General features: G+C 43.6%; 1 protein-coding gene across 4 annotated transcripts in view; it reads left to right on the top strand.

Moving 5' to 3' along the window:
- LOC122808806 (alpha-2-macroglobulin-like) overlaps positions 1-24,004 on the top strand; it is a 2,637,399-nt gene that overhangs the window by 1,456,049 nt on the left and 1,157,346 nt on the right. The window lies entirely within an intron of this gene.

Here is a 24,004-nt window from a genome sequence, read left to right on the forward strand (position 1 = left end):
GTAATTCCTCTCATGAGGTTCTTAAAACACTAGAAAAGGGAGATAAATTAATATAATGGGTTTAACAACTGCTCTTATTACTCATTCCTAAATAGCAAAGAAACTGCCCTTCTAATCCATGGCCATGGCTTCAGAGACCCTTTAAGCAAAAAGCTTCCAAACAACAACAAAAATTAAAAAAAAAATGACAAAGGGGTACTAAAAGAAATCAGATGGGTCTCAAGGATCATCTTTCCAAAAGAAAAACTTAAGACTCTCCTTGCATATTACCCCCACCTCTTCCCGCTCTGACCTTCATGTCAAAACTGGCAATGAATAACATCAGACTCGTGGGTGCTAGTATCATAGAGCATCAATACAGGCTCCATTGGACAGCTTCTCCCATTCCTTCTGGAATTCTTTAGGCTCTAAGAGACCAACTTCTCCATCTGCCTCAAATAATTTCAGAACGTCTGTTTCAAGGGGTCATGGAGCCAGTCCCCCCACTGTAGTGGTGAAAATGCTTTTATTTTAGACTCTTTCTTGTTCCCAGAAAAGAATGAACTTGGAGGCCCATGTTAGACCTTTCCAAATTTCCAAACTCTTCCTCACATTCCAAAATTCAAAATGTTGACCCAGCAAACTGAATTTCCTGTCATTTTTGCTTGTGCATTTCTTGTTACCCTTGACCAGAAAGATGTGTATCTGCGCATTCCTCTTCACAAATCCCTTCTTCAGTCTTTCTCAATAGAAATCGTCTAATGCAAGAGAATTTCTGAGAATTCTAGGATTTGTGGGGTAATCTACCTTAATGATTCCATTTGCTATATTCCATACAAGGAAGATACATTAGTTCCTCAAATTCCTTTGAGTCTGTCATTCTCATACTCTATGATTCCCAATTCTTATGCTCACTTTTATAAAGAAAGAACTCCTTTGATGTGCCAGTCAATTCCAACTCAATCCAGGAGCCACTTTTCCCAGCCCCTCACTGTCAGTGATAACATATATTTCAGACTTTAGTTTGTGAGGTGGTTTTTCAAGGTGGCAAGGTCCAGGGAATTATGAAGCACAGCAAAGCACATAAGCAGGAAAGAAATAATAATGGCCCTAAATTAACTTTAGTCCCTAGGAGCCATTTTAGTGATCATAGACTATACCACAGTGATGTGGCACATAAACAGTGGGGGGCAAAAGTTTATCCCCTTTGCAAAATTTCCATCATTGCCTGGTACATAGCAGTTCAATGCAGTTAATCCTGCATACAACCCACATTCTCTCAAAGCAAAATACATTAGCATACTTTCTGAAGAGATGTAGGATAGACCACATAAGAGACTGCTGCACGCAGAGGGCTTTCTGCAGATAGTCCACAGATGGGGAACTCCTCAAATAGATCTGTTTGCCTACTATCTAAACAGACAACTGAAACCATTCTGTTCCTTGACAGTGAGAGTTTTTTTTTCTTCAGAATGGTTAAAAAGTCATTAGGGTTTAACAAATGTAAATCCTTTGGCCACAAAATTTCTCTATCAGATGCACGATTCATGTATGTACTGTATTGGCCCAGCTCATTTGAATGCACCTTGTGAAATATGTAAAGCCTTTAGTCCTCAGGCCCTAGTGGGTCATAAAAATATCTTAAAAGAATTACTTCCTGCAGCTTTTTCTGAGACAGTATCTGGAACTCATTCCCCCAAGAAAATGGAGAAAAAAGAGACCAAAAAGTGACCTTTGGACACTTCCAGATCTGCTGCGAGCTTGGCTCATACTGCAGAAACATCTTCTAATTATCTAAATGATCAGATCCAATTTCATCAGATCTGAATGTGAAACATTCGGATCTGAAAGCTTCTGATGCCAGATCTACTTTGTTGGATCTGACACGTCGGATTTGAAGAAGCTTCCTTGGATACAGTATGCTTCATCTCTGGATCCACTACTCTCCCACCTTCCATCACCTTTCTTAAAGAAATGTCACCATTACAGGACTTATTCAGTTGCTTTCTCTTCTCATTCATCTAGAAGTCTGACCAAAGCAGATGTGGATAGAATTATGAGGAAATTTCTGTCAGCACAAATTCATATGGGAGTTCTACCAGTACCTACCCATCAGGTCTGAAGACCTTTACAAGTACTACTGAACCTATTTTAGCTCCTTCTCTGATATGACCTTTGGTTTCAGAGCACTTGGATCCAAGAATCCCAGATCCATCATGTCAGATTTGAAGATCGTGTGTTGGAGCCAGATGAATCTCAGAGCCATAGCGCCATTGCTGGATCTGAGATTTTGGAGTGGACTCCGAAGTTGTCAGAGCCATCTTTGCCCTTTGGAGCCTCAGCATTGGACAGCTGAGCCCCAACCTCTGCCTCAGGTGCATTATTATCAGGTTGGAAGGAGCTGATGGTCCAGAAGCTTCATTGGCCTCGTGCTCTCAGGGACACTCTGAGGCAGTGGAGAGAGTTTTTCTGCTCCTAGAGGAAGAACAATTCCACCTCCTTGGATCCTTCTTCCCAAACCCATCTTTCTTTGTGCCTAAGCCTTAACATGCTACTGTATGGGGACAGCCACCCCAAGGTCTCCATGCTACCCAGTAGGGAATATGCATATCTTCTGATACTTTTCTGGAACATCTCACTAAAGAAGTCACTAAGAATAGAAAGTGCAAAAGTAGCCACTTAGACTCTTCTCAAGAGTCGCTCACTGAAGATACTGATTTTAATGAGAGGAAAGGGAAAGGGTCCCTAAAATTACCACCTGATGATGTCTCCTTTGGAAATCTTGAGATCCTTAAGCAAAGGGGTGACTGGTTTATCGATAACCCTTCCCAAGAGGATTCAGTATTCCTGGAAACTTTTGGGGTTGGCCTATCTACCTCCTGGGTGACTGCACCCACTAATCAGCTCATTGATTTGATTTCACGGTGGGTATGGAAGGAACCTGACTTTCTTGAGCTGATCCCTAAGAGAGCAGACAGAATCCTGGCACCACCAGGAATTAGATGATATGGTTGTAGTGGTGGCTGTAAAAGAGGAACTCACAGAACAAAGTTCCTCTGTTCATCCCCCTAACAGGGAGCTTAGTATGTTTATGCTTCAGCAACTTTTGCACTTAGATTACTGAATTATTTGGCACACTTCACCAAACATCAGAGGGATTTGATTAAAGAACTCTTCAAATCCCTCTCCAGGACCATTACTTCTGAGACAGACACCTCTATTGCCTCACAGTTGGCTATTCTACAGTCCATTTCAAATTCGTCCATGAGACTCATTTCACATACAGCTGAGGGTACCTCAAAGGTGATGGGGTCAGGCATTTCCATAAGGAGACATTGCCAAGATTCGCCTGTACGATTTCACGGAGCCCTTCAAGCCCTTCTTTGTCAATGCTCCCTTTGACAGAAGTTCTTTGTTTGGCCTCAAAGGTAGATGCACACTGTCCAGGTGTGAATAGGATGATAACACCGTCTGCATTGGGCATACATTTTTTTACTCCTCAAAGAATCTTCTGTTGGAATCAACAATGTGGTTGAAAAATGTGGTTCAAAAAGTCCCACGGTCCTTTCCATGATCCACATTGAGATAGTTCCCCCAGGGGATGAACTCTTAACAGAAGACACCACCCATGCAGCAGAAGAGGCCTACAGAATCAAGGATCTAGGAACACTTTCTCTTACAGATCCTACTAGCACTCCTGAAATGAGGCCCAAATGTCCACCTTTGGAGGCAGCGGGGGGGTCATCTCCTCCATGCACCAGAGAGTCTGGCTAGAGATTATAAAAAATGATACATGGGTGCAGAGAACTATTTCCAGAGGTTATATAATACTCTTTTCCCAATAAACAAAATTCCCAATGTTTCACTCTGTCAGGAGATAGAAACAGCACAAGAAATAAAGCTGCTAGAAAAAAAGAATTATTCATGAGGTCCCCAGACCAGAAAGAATCCAGAACAGACTCAAGATTCTTTTTAGTGTCAAAGAAAACAAGAGACTGGAGACTTATTTTGGATCTCAGCATTCTGAACAAATCAGTTCAGTACACGAAGTTCTGGATGGTCACGGTTCAGTCCACTTTGCCTTTCCTGCACCAGCATGACTGGATGTGTACAATAGGTCTTCAGGATGCATACTATCGCAAAAAATGAACTGACAATCCAAAACATGCCTACACTTCCGACTGGGAGACAGCCATTACCAAGTCAGAGCTTTGCCCTTTGTCTTCACCACAGCCCCCAGGTTGTTCACCAAATGCATGGCAGTAGTAGCCCACTTAAAACTGCAGGGATTCTGGGTGTTTGCTTACTTGGATGACTGGCTGATTACTGCAGTTACCATGCTTCTACTGATAAAATCACAAGATTATGTACTCCAGCTGTGCTCTGACCAGGAAATTGCCATGAGGCACAAAAAGTCCTAGCTAGAATCTTTTCAAGTTTAGAGTTCATAGAAGCTTTGTTAAATATGGTATCAGTAACAACCTCGCTTCCCTTACCAAGGGTACAGACTATTGAATTTCAAGTCAAAAAGATAATCCAAATTTTTTCTCTTATCAGTTTGATGATTAATTCTCCAAGCTTTAGTGTCAATACCTGCTGTGATAGTTCTGGTTCCGTTAGCAAGATACCATATGAGGATTCTTCAATGGACCCTAGCGACTCAGTGGTCTATTCTGCACCAGTCTTTGTCCACCCACATCAGAATAACTCAGGCATGCAAAAATTATCTCTTGAGGTGGATTCACTCAGATCAAATTTTACAAGGCCATAGTTACAACAGATGCTTCCCAAATTGGACGGGGGGGGGGCACTTCTTCAGAAAGACAGTCCAAGGCACATGATCCTCAGAAGAGGCCAACATATGCATATCAACATCCTAGAAATGAGAGCAGTTCTCCTAGCATTGCAGGACTTCCTAGACTTTCTTTTTTCAGGGACTATTGAAATTCAGACTGATAATATGTCAGTGGTCTGGTACATCACCAAGTAAGGAGGAACCAGATCTTACCCCTTGTTTCTAGAAGCTCTGAGAGTGTGGCTTTGGGCAATCTCATCCATTTGCTTTCTGATAGTAATGCACAGTTGAGTTAAATGCAGGATGGTAGTGGACAGGTTGAGCATGTCCATTTTATTGCCTAACAAGTGGTCTCTCAACATGGGAGTTGCGGAAAAGATCTTCTGCCAATGGGGCTAGCCTTGCTGTGACCTCTATGTATCTCCCTTCAACAACAAGTGCAGCCCTGATCTCCCACTGGGCATACTTCTCAACTGTCTAGATTTCTGGCTCATATTTTTGGTCTGTTCCTCATAAACTTTATGGTTTTCTGGCAAATCAGTGGGATGATCTGAGGCTTGAAGTCACAAAATAATGACATACATTTCAGTTTCAGACATCAAATCTTTCAGAAAATATAAAACAAACCCTGTTACTCTAGCAACTTTCTAAGTTTTTAAGATCAATATTTAAAGTATCTTCCTATTTTTGGGCCTTTCCCCCATTTTGTTGGGCTTTGTCTTGATTTCTTGAACCAAGAGGTTGAGAGGTATGCCACCAAGTGAATTAACGAGAGATGCTACCATCCATGATTAGCATCCCAGTATCCTCTATGCACACCCCCTCCCCCATCTAATCCCCATGTTTCTCCAGAAAGCATCTTGATTGAAGAGCACAGTTATTCTCATTGCCCCTTATTGACCTCATCAGATTTGGTTCCTCTTTCTTTGCCCTCATCAAGTTTGCCCTCCCAGGATTTTGGATCCATTTCCAGACCTCCTGTCTCACCCGACATACATAATTCACCCAGACATTTTAGGCCTGAAGTTGACCGTATGGTTTCTCCACTTACATTGATAGCTAGACAACCCAGGCTCTACTCCCCTGTCCATCATATTCTATTAGGAAGATTTACAGAAATAAATGGAAAAGATTTGTTTTTTGGGCAGAATAGAATGACACCAACACTTTTTCAGCACCAGACCTAAAGCTTGAGTTTTTCGTTACAATTTTTAATGAAGGAGCTAGCCCATTGACTTTTAAAGTACAACTCGCTGATATTTCATATTTTTATATAGGAATAAACAATTCCACCTTAGTTTCTTCAAAACTTTGTAAGGCCTTTATAAAGGGAACCTTTCTTCTGAGACCCCCTTTTAAAGATCCAACTCTACCATGGGATTTGAACTTAGTTTTACAACCTTTGATTCAACCTCCATTTGAACCATCAGCAAAGTGTGAACTAAAGTTTTTAACCTGGAAAAATATATTTTTAGTGACCATAACCTCTGCTAGAAGAGTCTCAGAACTTCAGGCCTTATCTCCTAAGTCTCTTTATTTAATTTTTCATAGAGATAGGGTATTGTTATGAACCAATCCATCCTTCCTTTGTAAGGTGGTATCAGAATCCAACATCAGTCAATTTATCAGTCTTCCAGTTTTATTTCCAAATTTATCAAACAAAGGGGAAAGCATGTTACACTTATTGGACATTCACAGATGTTTCTATTTGCATAGAATGGAAAAATTCAGAAAATCAGATCAATTATTTGTCGCCTTTTTGGAATCAACATTGGGCAAACCAGTTACCAAAGTAGTCAGATGGCTAACTAATTGCATTTCCTTTGTCTACAAGAAGTGTTTGCAAAAACCTTTGAGAGCTCATTAAACTAGGTCCATGGCAATTTCATCAGCATTTTTATCTAGATCTTCCATGGACGATATTTGTGCTGCTGCTGCAGCTTGGGTAATCCTCATACCTTTATTACCCATTATAAATTAGATCTGGTCTGTAGGGGAAGAGCAGCCTTTGACTCAGCAGTGCTCAGGAATACCCTTCCTTAGAGTCCACCCGGGATTCAGGTAGCTGGGGACTATGTCCCACTTGTTGAGGAACAAATGAAAATTGACAACATCAGATAAAGAAGTTATGTACTGATCATAACATTCCATTGTCCATTTTCATTCATTGTCAACTCCCCTCCCTCCAACCCCCCACCATTTTCGTTGTGACTTCTGGAAGGGTGAGAAGATAATAAGGAAATCAATGTTCCTGCCTTTGAGCTACAGATATTGGTTTCTCACATAATTGTTGATGTTAAGTTGTCCAGTCTCGCCTTCGTTCTTGCTGGATGGGTTCAGAGCCGATCCTCGGCTCTGACTCAGCTACTTACTATAGCTCGAGAGCTCTTTACTTGCTCGAGGCTACTCCTTAAACCAGAATGCCCAGCATCAGCTACCCAGATCTTGTTTGCCGCTTCAACTGCGAGGTTGCATCAGTACTGGCTTAGGCTTAGTATAACTTTTTTCTCTGTTTGAAATTCAATAATTTACTTGTAAAGTAGTATTTTTTTCACTGTTTTATAGTAGTTTGTAAGTTTATTTAGTCCTAAACCCCTTATCTCGTCCTTTGCTGTTTTTTTTGTGCTGTGTTGGCTGTTGCCCCTTAGTTGCTAGGCCTTCTGTTTTTTTTCCCTGAACCTGTTTAAGTTAGAGAGTCCCCCCCCTTTAAGGACAGCCATTTAAGTTAGAGGCTCTCCTTTTAAGGTTTTTATTAATATATTTTTTATTGTTATAGTGTGTCTGTTTGTGTGGTGCTTCCTTCTTTTTTTCTTAAAATGTCCAAGGAAGTTAAAATCTCAGGGTTCAAAAAATGCGACTCATGCTGTCAGAAGATGTCTCTGACAGATGGGCACACTAGTTGTGTTTACTGCCTGGGGGCTCTGCACCTGCAGGACTCTTGTTCTATTTGTCATGCCAAGGGTCCTGCAGGAGTGGAGAAACAAGCTTATCCTCCATGGATTATTAAAACAGGATTCTCCGACTAAAACATTTCATCCAGTGAAAACTTTGAAACCAGTCAAGCTGTTGGCTCCATGTTCGGAACCGACTGGTGAGCTTGACAAATCAAGTGTGTCGGTGCCCTCTGGCACCGACAACACTACTCCTCCTTTGGCTCCAACTGTTACTTTGGAGCCATCTTGGAGCCACAAACGAGCTAGGTCTCCTTCATTGGAGCCGATTCGCTCAGTGCCACAATCATCTTTACTTCAAAGCAAGACCAATCATTGCTCATCTTGCCACTCCTCTCGATCCTCGAGGTTATCGGATCAGGATATGGAGAGAGTGGTCAGTAGGTTGCTAAAGTCACAGGCCCTTGCTAAAATGCTTTCGAGCCTGCCTCAACAGGCTTCAGCTCCATCTGCTTAGATTTTGATTCCTCCTCCAACTATGCTTAGTTCGTAGCCAGAGTCCATGGATAGTGGTACCTTTGGCTCTGATAACATCCTCTTCGGCTCCAACGTTGGCTCCGATTACCTTGGTTGTTCTTCCCATCGAGGTATCTGGGCGCCAAAGCTCTATTGTTGACTCCGAGGGGGGGAAGTGACATTGGACCCTTGTCTGACCCCGATCTCCCTCTCAGTGCATCGGCTCAGTTGAGCTCAGCTCCCACATCGGCCTCGGAGCTGTCTCCCTCAGCGCAGAGTGGGTTTCCTGTCTCTTCAGAGCTGGAGCCCTCCTTGTGTCGAGACCATGATGCCTTTGAGGTCATGCAGAGAGTGCTGTCCCCACAGACGGCCCCACTATTGGTTCCATTGGCTCCATCCCCTCGGTGCCTGTGACAACCTCTGCTCCTCCTCCAGCCCCAAAGCATAGGGAATTTATGCCCCAGAACACCCCATTGGGTGAACCCTCTTCTTCTGAAGCCTCCCCAGTGCATTCTGAGCAGGCTCCCTGAAAGAAAAAGTGTACGAGAAAGTGCCTAGACTCCCCTGAGTCTGTCACCTCAGATACAGACCTGGATGAATCGGAGGGGTCCCCAAGGTCCCTCTCTGAAAATGTTTCCTTTTCGGACATCCTTGAGATTTTCAGGCAGAAGCATAGCTGGACTTCCCTAGCCCCCTCTGAGGACAAGTTTCTATACCTGGACGCATTTGGTTCCTGACCTTCCACCTCCTGGGTGTGTCCGCCTTTTGATCCACTCATGTCTGTAGTGTCTCGAAAGGCTTGGTCAGCTCCAGATTCCATGGGACCTGTTCCAAGGAGACCCAGTAAATTTATCACAGCTCCCCAAAACAAGCAATTCTTAACCAAAGGTGTCCCAGTTGATGCATTGTGGTAGCAGCAGCCACAAAGAGAGAGTTAGCTGAAACCTCCTCATCTGTCCATCCACCGAATAAAGACTCTTGTATGATGGACAGATATGGGAAGCGAATGTTTTCATCAGGGACCTACTCCCTTAGGTCCCTGAACTATCTTTCCCATTTTACTAGGCTTCAGAGGGGTCTTCTCAAAGAGCTTGGAGATACCCTACAAGATCACACACAGCTGAGGGAGCTTCAGCCAAGGTAGCTTTCCAGCTGGCGACTCTTAATTCAATAGTCAGCTCCTCCATGAGGCTTATTTCATACGTAGCCAATGGAGCGAGTAGAGCAGCAGGAACAGGAGTGGCTCTTAGGAGGCATTCTTGGCTGTGGCTGTGTCAGTTTGTGGAACCTTTCAGAGTATCCTTCACCAGTACCCCCTTTGATGGCTCCTCTCTCTTTGGGCCTCAGGTGAAAGACACGCTTACCAGGTGCCAGCAGGAAGGCAAGACGCTCTCTGATGTCGGAGTCCATTTTTCCACTCCTACCAGACCATACCCAAAGGGTCAGAAGGGTGGAAAGATGTGGTTTCAAAAATCCCAGGGACCCTTGCCCAATACACGTGGTGAATTTTCCCCCAGGGGCAGAGGGGGAAATAATAACAATGGCAGACGTTACCCTCATGGCAGAGGTGGTCCGCAAAATCAGGGTGACAGAGATACGTTCTCTTCCAAACCCTATCAACATCCCTGAAGGGATGCCTGACTGCTTAACTCTGGAGGCAGTCAGGGGGAAGGCTGTCATTGTACCCAATCGCCTGGCAAAATATTACAAAAGACAAATGGGTACTATCCATTATATCCGGAGGTTACAAAATTCCCTTCCATCAACCCCTTCTTGTTTCAAAAAAATCCATCCCAGATGTTCCATCCAATCTAAGGGATCAGGCAGTCACAAAAGTTTCTAGAAAAAAGAGCCATCCAAGAAGTCCCCGCAGACCAAGTAGGATCCAGAACTTACTCAAGATTCTTTTTAGTGCCCAAAAAGACAGGGGACTGGAGACCAATTCAGGATCTCAGCAGATTGAACAAATCTGTACAAAAAGAAAAGTTCTGGATGGTAACATTGCAGTCCATTCTCCTCTTTCTGGGTCAGGACAATTGGATGTGCTCCATAGATCTTCAGGACATCTGCTATCATATAAAAATGGACAGACCATCCAGGAGATTTCTACGCTTCCGGCTAGGGGCCAGTCATTACCAATTCAGAGCTCTGCCCTTTGGTCTCACTACAGCCCCCAGGGTGTTCACCAAATGCATGGCAGTAGTTATGGCTCACTAGACATCTAGGATTCCAGGTGTTTCCTTATCTAGATGACTGGCTCCTCACTACTACTACCAGGCAATAACTTATAGAGGCACGAGATTATGCCATAACATTCTGTGCTCAACTAGGCATCACAATAAACTTTGAAAAATCTACCTTGTTGCCCTCTCAATCTATTACTTACATAGGAGCAGAGCTAGACACAAGAAAAATTATTGTAAAATTGCCTCAGGAAAGAGTTTCCATTATCCGATAACAGGTGTCACTTCTCCTGAGGAGCAAAAGAATTTTATTTTATTTATTTTATTTTACATTTGTTGACTGGGCTAGTCTAACTGGATATGTGTCCATTTTCAGTAGAGGCCCAGGGTGAAAAGCTCCAACACAGATAAAAAACAGACAAAGGTTTTGTTACGAGAAAAAAAAATATGCCAGGTTTTTTTACAAGAAAAAAAATATACCAGACATAGATGCTATTTCTACACATTTCACAGAGCTATTTATAAAAAGTAGCGCAAGATATTTACTTGTAGTAGTAACTAAAAAAAATGTATCCCGTTTCTGGTTTAATGTTTTCCTATTGCACTACAGGACCTATGTTTAGTGGAGAGAGTAGAGTTAGTAAAGATATTAGTAGCAGTATTGATAGGTTAGTCAGGGTTACAACAAGGGCAAAGCCAGTGTGTATTAAGGAAAATTTTGAGTTTATGTTTGAAAAGTGATAAGGTAGGAAGGGAAGTAAGTTCACTAGGTAGATGGTTCCAGATTTTCCCAGTTGTATTAGAGAACAGTGAGTCCCCTGCCATGTTATTAGACTTGTTAATGTTAACTAGAAGTTTGTTGGATGAACGTAATGTATTAAGATTTTTATAAGGTGTTATGAGGTTTGAGAGTATTGGAGTGTTGTCAGGCTTGTAAAGGATTTTATGGGCAATAGTAAGTTGGTTGAACTGAAGCTGTTCTAGTTCAAGCCATCCAAGTTGTTTGAGGTTATGACAATGGTGGGTTCTGAAGGGTTTACCAGTAGCAAATCTGGCAATGTTATTATAGGAGGTGGCTAGTTTGAGGAGATTAAGTTTTGATAGGTTGGTATATATTGGTGAGGCATAGAGAAGAGTAGAGATTAGATGGGAGTGGGCAATGGTAGATCTGAAGTAGTTAACTTCATTTGTTCATCAACCATATTGGATCCAAGCCAGCAGCTTTATGCAGCTAAGATCCGAGCGCCAAGCTCCTCCCCTTACCCATAACCCCCTGCCATCTCTCTCTGACCTCAGATCTCATTTGCAGCAGCTGAATCAGCAACCTAGAACGAGTTCCAGGCATGGGAGTTAGTCAGTTAAGTCAGAAAAAAACTTATTATCTAGTTTTTTTCTTGTAGTTAAATTTCTTGCTGTGTGTGTTGTTCCCTAGTTAGAATTTAGTTTTCTTAAAACTTGTTAAACCTTTAAGTGTTGTTTACTTTTTCTCCCCTCCCCCCCGTGTGTGTGAATGCGTATGTGTTTGGGCCTTGTGTTTTTAGTCAGACCATGTCTGAGGCCCCAAAAACCTTTTTCTCTAAATGCACTGAGTGTGGCCATAAGTTATCCCCAGTGGATGGCCACACTTGGTGTGTTATCTGCCTTGGGGTTGACCACCTCTCCTCAGGCTGCACTATTTGTGCAGCCTTAACCCCAGGGCTCTAAGGGACAGGAGGTCGAAGTTGATTCTGGCGGGACTTCGTCCTCCTCCCCCTCCGTGGCACCTGCCGGCAGTGCCACCTTCCATCCCTGCTCCCCTGGCCGGGACTCATCCTCCCACCTCAGGCCAGGAGTAGAGGGAAGCGAGGCAGGAGCGGAAAAAGGAGAGACATCACAAGCGGCGGGCCGAGTCTTCCTCCTCGGCTCCGCCAGCTAAACAAGTAGCCTCCTCCAGGGTTTCCGGGCCTTCTCCTTCCCGACTCCATTCACCTCATTTTTCCCCGGAGCCGGAGGAGGAGACCCGGTCACCTTCAAGGTCATCGAGGCGGCACTCCCGGCCCGCCTCGGTGGCCTCCTCTAGATCCACCCACAGCTTATCCGATGCAGCTATGGACCTGATGATGCATAGGTTCCTCCAGGCCCAGCTGCAGATGGGAGTGCTCCTGCCTCCCCCCCTCTGGGGGGGGAGCTCGACCCCCTTTTTCGCCCTGATTGCTCCTTCTCCGACCCACTTCCTGGGTTCGGAGCCTTCGGATCCAGGTAGCATAGGAGTCGGGGGAGGTTCGGCACCGATAATACCTCTTACTTCGGCTCCGACCGCACCCTCGAGTTTGTTGGGTCCGTTTTCAGATCCAAGCTCTCGGAGCCGAGAGCTGAGCTTCAGATCTGGAGGTGTCAGTGTGTCTTCGGCTCCGTCTTGGTCAGAGCATACTGGCCCTTTGGATCCAATTGCTTCGGCGCTGGCAACGATCCACACATTGGATCCGAGGGGACTGCTCTCGGATCCCAGAGAGAGCGGTTCCCCTTCGGCGTTCGATGTTGTGGAGAGAGTATTGTCGAGGGATTTGAGGCCCCAGGCTCCTACTATGGTTCCACCCTGCACTCTCTCTCAGACGGGCCTACGTTCCATCACCCGGCCCCTACATCCCAGATGGTTCCCTTAGAGGAACAAGATGTGGTTGGTGAGGCCTCTTCAGACAGCCCCCCCCCCCCCGAGGAGGTTCCTCACAAACGTAAGTGCAAGAGGAGGCACTTGGACTCACCTGAGTCCTTGACAGAGGACACAGACTTAGAGGAAGGGGAAGGTTCCCCAAGGTCACCCCCCCCCCCTGAGGACGTCTACTTCAGAGACATTATGGAAATGTTTCGAATTAGAGGGGGGTGGTCAGCCCAAAAACCTTCCTCGAATGAGTCTGTGTTTCTGGAGGCATTTGACACAGGCCCATCTACCTCTTGGGTGTCCCCTCCTGCCGATCCCCTGGTAAATCTGATTACTACCAGAGCATGGAAGGAACCGGACACTGTGGAGCCCATACCAAAGAGACTGGATAAAATCCTCAGTCCCCCCACTGATAGGACAGTTTGGAGCAAGGGTGCTCCAGTAGATGCCATGTTGGTGGCGGCCGCCACCAAGAAGGAACTAGCCAGGAGAGTTCCTCGGTCCATCCTTCCGACAAGGAGTCTCGGACAATGGACAGCCTGGGGAAGCAGATGTTCGCTTCAGCTACCTTCTCTGTAAGGTCGCTGAACTATATGGCACACGTCATACGACTCCAGCGGGATCTCATCAAGGAATACGCCGGGTCACCCCCAGAGTCCATGTCGGCTAAAGATAAGAAGGTATTCTCAGCTTGAATGGCCACTCTTAAGTCCATTTCGAACACTTCTATGCGGCTCCTCTCCCATGCTACGGAAGAAGCCGGTAGAGCTAGTGGAGCGGGCATTGTCTTACGACGACATACTTGGCTCTGCCTTTGAGATTTTGTGGAACCTTTCAAGACGTCCTTCGCAAATGCCTCATTTGACGGTTCTTCACTTTTTGGCAAGACCGTCCGCGACACACTGGTCCAGAGCGAGAAAGACGGGAAGACTTTGTCTGCTGTCAGAGTCCACTTCTCGGCTCCCCAGAGGTCCTTCTCCAGGAACTAAAGGGGACAAAAGAAGATGTGGTTCCGGAAGTCTCAACAGTCCCGTTTCGCTCCAGACCCCTCGTCCTTCAGAGGCAGAGGAGGACAGGGTTGACGCCGGCCCAGAGGCAGAGAGGGACCGAAGAATTTTGGGTCAAGCGAACCCTTTTCTGATCGGCCCGCGCAGCAGCCCTGAAGGGTTACCCGACTGTTCCACTCTGGAGGCAGTCGGGGGGGTGCTTCTCGAGGCACCTAGCAGTTTGGGAGTCCATTGCAACAGATCGCTGGGTGATTTGAATCATATCCAGAGGTTACAAAATCTCCTTTCTGAATCTCACTCCTAGATCCCAGAGCCTCCCCGATGTTCCACCCAATCAAAGGGAGGCAGCAGCCGCAGAAATAAAGCAGCTGCTAGAAAAAAAGAACAATCCAGCATGTCCCCCGAGACCAATCCAGATCGGGCTGTTACTCCAGGTTCTTTCTGGTGCCAAAAAGGACAGGGGACTCAAGACCAATCCTCGACCTGTCCTTTCTAAACCTGTCAGTGGCCAAAGAGAAGTTCCTGATGGTCACCATTCAATCCATTCTCCCACTCTTTCAGGAGAATGACTGGATGTGCTTGATAGACCTCAGGGATGCGTACTACCACATTTTGATGGACAGATGATCCAGAAGGTTTCTCCGCTTCTGACTAGGAGCCAGCCACTACCAGTTCAGGGTCCTTCCCTTTGGTCTCACCACAGCCCCCAGGGTGTTCACCAACGTTATGGCAGTTGTAGCGGCCCACCTGAGACTCCAGGGAATACAGGTCTTCCCGTACCTGGACGACTGGCTCCTGACCGCCCCCAACAGGCGTCTACTATGTTCAGCCAGAAATTACTTCCTTCACTTGGCCTCTCGGCTGGGAATCACAATCATTCTCAGCAAATTTTCCCTTCAACCAACCCAGATCTTAGACTTCATAGGGGTCAGGTTAGACACAAACCTATTGAAAGTCTTCTTAACTCCGGACCGGCTTTGAACTCTGAAACTCCACGTACTGGCCCTTCTACAATCCTCGGCTCCTACAGCGGAATTGGTCCTGAGGGCTCTAGGTTCCATGGCAGCAACCATCAATCTGCTACCTTTAGCGCGCTTGAACATGAGGGTACTACAATGGACCTTGCAGGTTCAATGGTCCATCCTGCAACATCCACTGAGTTCACCCATCCCCCTCAGCAGGGTGTGCAGGAAATCCCTACTCTGGTGGATCCAGTCCTCGGACCTCCAGAAAGGGCGTCCCTTCTCTATGTCCCCCCCTCTAGCCACTGTAACCACAGATGCTTCTCGCCTCGGGTCGGGGGGGGCACTGTATGGGCAGAACTGTCCAAAGCACGTGGACCCATTCAGAGACCTTGTTGCATATCAATGTCCTAGAGATGAGAGCGATGCTTTTGGCGTTGCAAGCACTCCAGGCCCTTCTTCCCTTAGGGACAGTTGCAATTCAAACAGACAACATGTCAGTGGTCTGGTATATCAACAAACAGGGGGGAACCAGATCATACCCACTTTGCCGAGAGGCCATGAGAGTTTGGGAATGGGCAATTTCCACCAACCGCTTTCTCATAGCGATGCACATTCCGGGTCAGTCGAACATTTTGGCAGACAGGCTGAGTCGAACCATCCTCCACCGTACGAGTGGTCTCTGAACCTGAGAATAGCGAAGCAAATCTTCCTCAAGTGGGGTCAACCTTGCTGCGATCTCTTTGCGTCTCCTTCGAATGCAAAGTGCAGTGAATACTTTGCTCTAATTCCCCCACCAGGGGAATCCCCCAGAGACGCTCTGGTACATGTTTGGCCATCCGGTCTACTTTATACTTATCTGCGTCTTCCCCTAATGCTAAAATTCTTGCAGAAAGCCCGTCGGTTGGGGAGCAGCGTGATCCTCATAGCCCCATTCTGGCCTTGTCAGACGTGGTTCCCATGCCTATGGTCTCACCTAGTGAATCCTCCATGGATTTTAGATCCTACTCCGGATCTGATTTCTCACCCACTAGGCTTAACAACCCCGAATCTGGACAACCTCAAGCTCACAGCTTGGTTGACCCATTTCCAGTAATAGCTAGGACTCCCGATATCTCGTCCTCTGTTAAGGCTATTTTAGTAGCCGCTCATAAACCTTCTACGAGAAAGGTTTATAACAGCAAATGGAAACACTTTACAATTTGGGTGGAGCATAGAAAATTGAATCCCTTTACAGCTCCGATACCAGCAGTGTTAGAATTTTTGTCAATCTTATTCGACCAAGGTGCTAGCTCTTCTACGGTCAAAGTCCAATTAGCCACAATTTCCCATTATCATGTGGGAAGTGATATTGGTCCCTTAGCCTTTTCCAAATTATCCAAGACTTTCGTTAAAAGGCACTTTCCTTTTAAGGCCTCCTGTTAAAGATGCAGTCCCTCCATGGGATTTCACCCTGGTTCTCCAGTCTCTGACGGCCCTCCATTTGAACCTGCAGCTTCAGTGGATGTAAAATATTTATCTTGGAAGACGGCTTTTCTCATTACTATCACTTTGGCTAGAAGGGTTTCGGAGCTTTAACCCCTTTGTGCCAAACCTCCATACTTTGTTTTCCATAAAGATAGAGTTTCCCTCAGGACCAATCCCTCCTTTTTACCCAAAGTTGCATCTGAGTCCAATATCAATCAATCTATTCATTTACCAGTTTTTTTTCCAAATTATCAAAACAGGGGTGAATACAGACTACTGTCTCTGGACGTACACAGGCAATTGAGGTTCTACTTGCACAGGACCGCTGAACATAGGAAATCTGAACAACTCTTTGTATCCTTTGCTAAACCCTCTTTGGGCAAACCAGTATCAAAAGTTACATTGTCCAGATGGATTTCCCAATGTATACTTCTTGCATATAAGAGTTCTGGCCGACCTGAACCTGAAGGAGTCCACGCTCATTCTACTCGATCGATTTCTACTTCTGCTGCCTTTTGTCCAGAGTGTCCTTGGATGACATTTGTTCAGCAGCCACTTGGGCATCATCTCATACGTTCATTAACCATAACAAGTTGGATATAATTTCCAGAGGGAGAGCATCCTTTGACTCTGTAGTGCTCCAGAATATCCTTCCATGAGGACCTCCCAAGTTTTGGGTAGCTGGGGACTCTGTCCCACAGGTTGATGAACAAATGAAGTTAACTACTTCAGATAAAGAAGTTATGTACTCACCATAACGTTCCATCTGAGTAGGTAAACTTCATTTGTCAGCAACCAGCCCCCCCCCTCCATCCCCCTAACGTATAGTACATTCTAGAAGGATCCCTTGTTCTTCTTTTCCGGATAACACCAGGTTAGGATGTGCAGGTGACCTTGTTTTTGTAGTATTCTTTGTTACTATGGCAAACTCGATCTGAGGTCAGAGAGAGATGGCAGGGGGTTATGGGTAAGGGGGGGAGCTTGGAGCTCGGATCTTAGCTGTATAAAGCTGCCGGCTTGGATCCAATATGGATCCGATACCCACAGGTTGCTGACAATTGAAGTTTACCTACTCAGATGGAACGTTATGGTGAGTACATTACTTCTTTTTCTTGCTATTGATGTAAGGAATGGTTTGACTCTATACAGGGAGCCCATTTTTCTGTTAACTGATTTTATAGTATTGTTAATGTAGGTATCAAAGTTAAGGTTGTTATTTAGTGGTAAAGTCAGGGACTATGAGTGTGCCATTTTTTAGAAATGATTGAGAAATCTATAGGTGTGGACCTACAAGTAGGAGTAAAGAACAGGAGCTTTGTTTTTTTGGGATTCAAAAGGAGACAGCGTTTCAAGAACCATGTCTCAACTATGTTAAATACTTTCTGGGTTTGGGATTGCAGTTCAGAAGCAGATTTAGCTGTGCAGATTAAAGCAGAATCATCTGCATATTGTATACAAGTTGCATTGGGAATAGCTAAGTAGAGATCATTAATGAAGAGAGGACCTAGAATGGAGCCCTGGGGGACACCCAATGTGACAGGCAGGTGGGATGATAGATTATTCTCGCAGAGCACTGCCTGTTGCCTGTTGCTCAGGTAGGATGTGAACCATTTTATGGCTAGAGAATCAAGGGAAAGTTATTTGAGAAGATAGATAAGCAATGTATGGTTTACCATATCAAAAGCCTTTGAAAGATCAATAAATAGAGCTGAAGAGAGTACATTGTTGTTGCAGTTTCTATTAATGGTGTCAGTAAAAGATAAGAGGGCAGTAGTGGTACTATGGAATGGCCTAAAGCCATGCTGGCTTTTAGCTAGTATGCTATTGACAGTTAGGTGTCCTATTAACTGATGATGAATACATTTTTCCATTATTTTTGCTAAGGGGGATAGAAGAGCTATGGGCTGATAGTTAGAATATTCAATTAAGTTGCCACCTTTGTGTAGGGGGATAATGTGTGAGATTTTCCAGATGGCAGGGATGGATCCTTCCTTAATGGTTGTATTTATCAGGATTGATATTTGATAAGCTACAGCTTTAGCTGCTTTTTGCAGATATTCAGCTGGGATCTGGTCAGCAGAGGGGATATAAGGCTTACGTTTTGCTAGCAGTTTGAAAATGAAGTTAGTAGACATGGGTTATATTTGGAAGATAGGAAGAGTCCTGGTCATGGGGGTAGGAAGGCTGTTGGTATCAGGGGATAGCTGATTGGCTAGAAATTGGATGGCTTCTGTGAAAAAGGAGTTAAAGTTATTAGCAGTTTGGATGGGAGTATCATGATTAGCTCCTAAAGGGGTTGGTGTACTGGAGTGCTCTGGGTGTAGGAGTCTATTGATACTTGCCCAGAATATTTGGGGGTTATTTTGGTGTGTTTGCTGTATTTGACAGTAAAAGTTTTTTTATCTAGGAGTATGGATTTTTTAATTGTGTTTCTTATTTGTCTAAATATTTGTTGATCCGATGTGCTTTTAGTAGTACGCCATCTAGTCCAGGCTTTATTTCGAAGTAGGTTTTTTTGCTTGGTATGTTTGGTGAGCCATGGGGAAGGTTTTGACCTAATTCTTATTTTACGTTTGGGTGCATGCAAGTCTAGGATAGTTAAACATTTGGAGTTAAAGTATAGGACAGCATCTTCCAATGGGAGGGTTTTTAGACAGGTCCAATCGCAGACACTGAGTTCACTCTGGAATAGTTCTTGGTTAAAATATTAGTTGGAACGTATAGTTCTACATGATGTTGGGTGTAAGATATCTGTTTTTTGCCTGATTATATAGGTCAGGGAGTGGTCCCTTACATCATTAGGGAAGATACCTGTTTTGTAGGTTTGGTGGTGATTATTAATAAGTATCCAATCTAAGATGCTCTCCTTTTGGTTTGGTTTGTTAATGCTAGTTTGGGAGGTGATAGTCTGAGAGAAGCCATGAAGGTTAATATGAGTAGTGGGATGTTCAGTATCGATGCACTTCCAGTCAATATCGCCTAGGATTATAGTTTCTTGTGGGAAGGTTGCAGAGACCCAGCTAAGAATATTCTATAAGGCGTTAATGTTATTTCCGGGAGGTAGATAGATACATAAGATATTTATGGATTTACTAGGATTAAGCTGAAACTTGAAAATAAGGACTTCTGTATTACTGTCCTCAGGTGGGTTATATGGTGAGGTGGTAACCTGTAGTCCATCTTTGTAAAGAATTGCTACTCCCCCTCCCTTTCTCCTAATACGGTCATGTCTCAATATGTTATATCCTGGTGGGATAATGTTATTGTCTTGAGTTTGTGGTTTTAACCAAGTCTTTGTCAAGCATAGAATGTCAAAAGAGTATATGCTAAAGAGAGAATGGAGATGGGGAACTTTATTATTGACACTTTGGATATTGAGGTGTGCTATTAGGAGTGAGTTGGGAAGTTTATTAGGGCTCAGTGTGATAGAGGGATAGTTGGTAAGCAGATCAGTAGGTAGGACATTGGCTGGGCCTGGGTTAGGATGGATGTCACCATTTTGTAAGAATCTTTTTTGTGGAATGTGCAATCGTAATGTAGATTAGTTAATAGAAACTGAACTTTTTTGGTTGAAGGATTATAGTATTTGATGTGGGACATTCTGTGGAACTTTGCATGTAGGTAACTAGGTGTAGATATTATATTTATGTTATTGTGGGGGATAGTGAGGATTTGTGTGACCGTTTGTATAGGTGGGTAGTGGAAATGAGAGTAATATAGGTGTTAGAAGAAGGTTAAGTGGTAGGCTGAGATTATAACAGATATAAGTGTGGTAGTGAGTAGTAGTTAGTGTGGAGATAGTTGTGGTAGGCATCATGAATTCAATTAGTTGAGGGTACTAGAGATAGGTAGAAAAGGCCTAAGTTAGAACAGACTAGGACAGAGGGGTAAGACTAGGAGACAAGACTTAGTATTGATACCTATAATTGATTAAGTGGAGAAATAAGGGTGTGGTGTTAACTGCCTAGAATGGTGGGACTATCTCATTCATTGGATGGAGAGGAGGGTGTGGCTGAGTGGTATGTGTATGATCACTGGGGGTGGGTGAGAATTGAGGGTAGGGTAGGGTAGCGGAGTGAGCCCGCAGGGCGAATGGAGTGGGAAGAGACAAGAGAAGGAAGAAACTCAAGAGAAACAATCAACAAAATGCTGATTTTTAAAGGTAAGGCTATGTTTGGATACGTCTATATATGGGCAAGCATAGAGATAAAGAAAAGTAGTGGGAGAGATGCTAGAGTAAGAGGAATGCTACGAGTAGAGGTAAAGTCTAATGTGGGCAATAGTATCAGCAAGATATGAGGAACAGAGTATAATGAGAATTTTTTTACAAGTCCCAGGGGTAAGTATATGATGGTCGGCCTGGGTAAGGATGCCACCTAGTGGTTAGAAATATTATATCAAGAGTACTTTACTATGGGTGTAATCTGGTCGGAGAGTCAAGGAAGGAGAAAGAACAGTTAGGGAGCTTATAATAGCAGTTAGAGAGGTATACTGGTTGTAGGGTAAAGAGGGAGAAAATCTGCTGGCTGTCCTGGCTGGGGAACGTTCTTTACACCTCCATAAAATAATAGTAGCAAACTAAATTTTACTGCCAGGTGTAAGATGACATATACTTTCTTTCTTCCTTTATTGAAGGGTTCAGGAATAAAAGGCAAACAGATGATGCAGCAGGAAGACTTGGAGAGGGCCCTTAATTGACAGGCAGGATGATTCTACAATCTTAGTGCAGTCTAAGCAAGTTGGGTAGCAAATTACTTTTGGGAGAGAGAGAGAAACAATGTGTATTGGAGTAAAAAATAGCATACGCAGGTCCTTTATGCAGTTAAAATACACATAAAAGCATTCTCTCTAACTATGGTAAGCACATATCAGCTTAAGGCTAGGTAGTTATTTGCTAGACACAGAGGTACATTTCTTGCTAACAGATCTTTGCTTAATCATTCTAGCCAAAATATAGTGACATATACAGTTCAACTGTTAGATATATGGTAAAAAAGATATTTTACTAGTTCAAATAAGATTGCATCATAAAGTAAATATCTCAAGACAGTTAAGGTTAGTATAGAAACTATTTAGCTAGTAGGTATAACACCTATATGACAATCATAATAGAATGAAAACAACCACATTCACATTTGGTCTAACCAGTAGGAACCATCTTTTCAAGATATTAGCATTAGTTCAGTAACCAGCCCTAATTACATAGCAGTAAAGTTATGTATATTCCACCCTGGTTATCTGGGCAGTGAGAGCAACGATAACTATCATAAGTCTCTTTTCCTGAGGTTATTCATAAACCTATCCAATGAGCAAGAATTCAAGTCAAATATGTCCTTCAAGCTCTAGAGTCCATGGCAGCAGCCATTCTTTTAGTTCCCTTAGCACGCTTTCACATGAGAATCCTTCAGTGGCTTCTTTTCACACAATGGTCCTTCCAGGAATTACCCATGTCTCACATGATGCTAATTACAGAATCTTGCAAAAGACACCTTTCCTGGTGGATGGTCTCCCCACTAGTGACTCAAGGCAAACCTTTCATGGAATCCCATCAGATTGCCACAGTAACCACGGATGCTTCCCTGATAGGGTGGGGGGGACATTATCTAGGGTAGACAGTCCAAGGCACATGGCAACCTCACGAGTACCACTTGCACATCAACGTCCTGGAGATGAGAGCGGTGCTCCTAGTGTTTCAAGCTCTTCAAGACTCTCTCCCTGCCGGGACTGTTGCAATACAGACGGACAACATGTCAGTGGTCTGGTACATCAACAAACAGGGTGGAACCAGGTCTTACCCTTGTGCCGAAAAGGCCCACAGACTCTTGCAATGGGCGATTTCCTCCCAACGTTTTCTGACAGCAATGCATATCCCTGGGAAAAAAATGTACAACGAACTCGGTCCCAAAAAGCCAAAGAAAGAAAAGCAAAGGCACCAATACAATCCAATAAACTCTTCACAGTGGAAATCCAAAAAGAGTCTTCAAAATTAAAGAACTTCTTTATTGTATAAAACAAAACCAACGGACTGCACGAACAGAAACAAATGTAAATCAAGCGCTTTCACCTGTACTATGACAGGCTTTCTCAAGATGAACCACAAGCCTTGTGGATGTGCTTATATCACACCCTCAATTCAGAAGCAAACAATTAAGGAACCCTTAATGGCTTTTAATTAATCAGTTCTAGTTAAAGTGCTACGTGCTTAAAACCATTCTTTTAAAACCATTCTTTTAAAAAATAAAATGCTTGCACTGTTATTCAATATCAATGCAAAATTCTTAAAACAATTTGTTTCAAAGTCTAACCAGGATTCATTCTGTTTAAAGTGCATCTTGTACTTTGATGAATACATACAGCGGGCAAAAGCAATCTTATACAAAGCAAATAAAAAGTTATAATATAAAAGTTTAAATACTTGGTTTTGTGAATTGCTCACCCTCGGGTGGGTCTTAGTGAAAATGTTGGTTATCGGGACAAAACTATCCTTTCTCACATTAAACAGCTGGTGTTAAATACTACAAACAACAGTAAATACGGTATTAAAAAACTTTAAAATAACGAATTTATGAACAAGCATATAGTTCGTTCTTGTAGAAAACTTGTATTGAATGTAATATGTTCTTTATTGAGCTTAACCCTCTAAATTTACCTTGTATGTGTCCAGTAACTTATAAATAATTCATGATGATAAAGTGTTTTATGTCAAACATCGCATAAATAAATAAGAATTAGAGATCGTTTATTAAATATGTTGTAATCATAATAAATAAGTTGTTAAAATATTAAAATAATACTATTAAGACTATCAAAATAAACAAAATTTAATATGGGGAGCTAAAAAATCTATAATAAAGGAACAATGAACAATAGATGAAAAAATGTGCAACATTATTTAAAAATAAATATTATGAAGAATAAAATCTAAAAATTCCATTACAATGGAAACTGTACAACAATGTTAAATCCTTTCCTTAGTTCAGAAAATAAACAATTTATACCCAAGTTGGTTAACAATTTCTTAGTTTGATCATGTTGTTTGACTTATATTAATCTAGAAACTAGGGGGAAATCCAACATAATAGCGGGCAGGCTCAGCAGGGTTATCTTCATGCTGCATGAGTGGTCTCTGAAACAGGAAAGTGTGGATCTTATTTTCCACAAATGGGGCCAGCCTTGCTGCGATCTCTTTGCCTCTCCCCTCAACAACAAATGCGGCAGCTACTTCTCCCTTGTTCCTCCTCCAGGTCAGACACCCAGGGACGGTCTAGTCCACGATTGGCTTCAGGGACTCCTTTATGCATTTCCTCACTTCCCCCTAATTCCAAAAGTCATGCAGAAAGCAAAATCGTTGGGTTGCAAGATGATCCTCATTACCCCCTATTGGCCTCGACAGATTTGGTTTCCATTCCTTCACCCCGACCTTCTAGCTCAGCCTTGGGTTCTGAACCCAGTGCCGGACCTCTTGATTCATCAGTCAGGCAGGATACACCAGTCCCTCCAATCTCTCAAGCTCACAGCTTGGTTACTCCACTTCCAATCTTAGTCAGGCTCCCTAATATTTCCCCA

Source organism: Protopterus annectens, chromosome 8.part0 (assembly GCF_019279795.1).
Source record: "Protopterus annectens isolate FY-2018-M chromosome 8.part0, PAN1.0, whole genome shotgun sequence".
NCBI lineage: Eukaryota > Metazoa > Chordata > Ceratodontiformes > Protopteridae > Protopterus > Protopterus annectens.